A 2,681-nucleotide genomic window follows, 5' to 3' on the forward strand; every position below is an offset into this window, starting at 1 on the left:
AAATATATATATATATATATATATATATATATATATATATATATATGTATTCTCCTATGATATGGACAGTCATTGGAGCAGATTAACATGTATAATACAATACTGAAGAGATCATATTTATTAAGGAAGAGTTGCATTTAATTGAAGAATTTTATTTGTGTTTTGACATTCTGACATCTTTTCTATCAAAAACTATAGTTGTTATATATTAACCTCTTAATAATTTGAAGAACACCAAGTTCTTATTTTTATCTTCCTCAAACAAAAACATTCACTACCATCAAATCGATCCCAACTCAGTGACCCCCCTTTAACTTTCCAAGGGCATAAATCTTTATAGAAGCAGGCTGCTTCATCTTTCTTCTGCAGAAAAGCTGGTAGGTTTAAACCACCATTCTTTTGATTAGCAGCCAAATACCTTAACCACTACACCAGCAGAGGTTTTTTTTTGTTTTTTTTTAATCTTCCTAACGTTATTAATTTTGGGAGTGACAAGTAAATATTTCAAAAGAAACTTAGGCAATGTCATAAAAGTACAAATTGAATTTATAATATAAAAGAAATAATTAATAACTCCTCTTTAAAAAGAATATCTTTATATTCTTGGTTTTCAGCTCAGATTAATAGAAATAGAATTGTATTTAAAAACTTTTAAAGTGAAATATTGGTAAACCTTTTTAATATCAACACCACATTCAAGAAGACTTTTTTTTTTTTTTTTTTTCCTATCTCTTTCTTTAAAGTTATACAAGGAAAATAACACTCTGTAATTTTTTCTACGGGAGCTCTGGTAGCATAGTGCCTAAGGCACTTGACTATTAACCAGAAGACTGGCAGTTCAAACTGCCAGCCACACCTTGGAAGGAAGGTTGGGCAATCTACTTCTGTAGTGATACTGCCTCAGAAACCCAAGGAGGGGTCACTATGAGTTGGGTCTGACTTGATGGCATGTAACAACAACAACAACAATTTTTTCTACATTTTCAATGATAGAAAATTGAGTTCCAGAAAGCTTAACATATTCCTAATGTTAATAATTGAAAAAGTTGGGGAACAAATACAGAATATATAGTGTCTTTATGATATAAATTTGCCAAAAAGATTATTTATCCAATATAAGATGTAACCTGACATGGGCATAACACTTGAATACCATAACCAGAAATTTATCCAATATGATACAGTGTTAGTTAAGGTTATATGTCAACTTGGCTGGGTCTGGTTTTGATGGGCTGGACAGCTGAATGTAGTTATTCCCCATGATGAGACTGGTAATCAACACCATGGTAGAATCTACTATTGAGCAGCTGAGTAGCTGTCTTAGGGATGTGGTCTGCTTTCTGTATATAAGGAGAAGCATTGAGAAAGGTCTCTGAGCTTTGAGGAGAAGCATTGAGAAAGGTCTATCCTAATTATAGCTGAGTCTTCATTCACCAGCCTGTCATGCTTCCTGCATATCCTGGGACTGTGTCTGAACTTGAACTATTGGCCTACCATGTTGTTTGGTAATCTTGAAACTGTGCCATTTTGCTTGTAGAATTTGTGTTTGTAAGTCTCAGTAGAAAGCAGTTGCCTGAGTTAAGAAAGCCTCCAGCTTCAGTGGCCCAGGAGCAAGAAGTAGAACTTAAGCCCAAGGTCGAGGGGCTTACCCAGCCTCTAGAGCTGGCACTTTGAACCTGGACTTCTAGCCTTTTACACTTACAGAACAAATCCCTGTTTGTTCAAGCCATCTACTTATCTCTTCTGTTAAAGTGGCACCAACACACCAAAAGAGATGCCAAAATCTGAAGTCTATTCATGTACAAGGTGGTCATACAGACATTGTCATAGGTTGGATTGTGTCCCCCAAAATATGTGTCAGCTTGGCTTGGCCTGGCCACAATTGTCAGTGGTTTGGCAGTTATATAATAATAATGTAATTTGGCATTTATATAATGAAGTAATCATCCCCAGGAAGTCATCTGATATGATCAGATAATCAGTTTTAAGAATATTAAGGTGGGATGCAACATCTTTCCTTAGGTCACAGCCTTGATATGATGTAAGTGGAATTTCCCTGTGCTGTGGCCAGCATCATATTTTATCTTACAAGAAGTAAAAGAAGAGAGAAGCAAGGAGCAGGTGGGACCTACTACCACCAAGAAAGAAGAAGCAGAAGCATAGCTTGTTTTTTGCACTGTGAAATTCCTAGGCCCAAGTGAAGACTGATGCCAAAGTACACGGAAATCTCCAAAGAATGCCAGGTGCACAGATGTTGAAAAGAGACAAGGACCTTCCTCCAGACCTGACAGAGAAAATCTTCCCCTAGATCTGGCACTGAACTTGACTTCTAGGCTCTTAAATAGTGACAGAATAAATTTCTGTGCACTAAAGGCATCCATTTATGGTATTTCTGTTATAGCAGCACAAGATAACGAAGACAGAATTTGGTACTGGTTTTGGATGCTGCTCTAATAGATGCCTAAAATGTGGAAGCAGTTTTGGAATTGTGTAATAGGTAGAGGCTGGAAGAATATTAAGGTACCTAATACTAAAAGCTGTGCTTGTGCTTACTCACTGATCTGCACTGAACACGTTTCCCTTGTTACCCTACTGAGAGGGACCAGGTCTTTGGGAGCAAGGTAAGCACAGGCGTAGCACAGAGTAGCAGGCCGGAAGAGCAGGAGGAAGGGGCGGAACCC

General features: G+C 37.2%; 1 protein-coding gene across 1 annotated transcript in view; it reads right to left on the reverse strand.

Moving 5' to 3' along the window:
• Positions 1-2,681, reverse strand: part of SPOCK3 (SPARC (osteonectin), cwcv and kazal like domains proteoglycan 3) — a 1,090,476-nt gene that overhangs the window by 656,952 nt on the left and 430,843 nt on the right. The window lies entirely within an intron of this gene.

Source organism: Orycteropus afer, unplaced genomic scaffold (assembly GCF_000298275.1).
Source record: "Orycteropus afer afer isolate SDZICR_OR568_19922 unplaced genomic scaffold, OryAfe1.0 scaffold00395, whole genome shotgun sequence".
Taxonomy (NCBI): Eukaryota; Metazoa; Chordata; class Mammalia; order Tubulidentata; family Orycteropodidae; genus Orycteropus; species Orycteropus afer.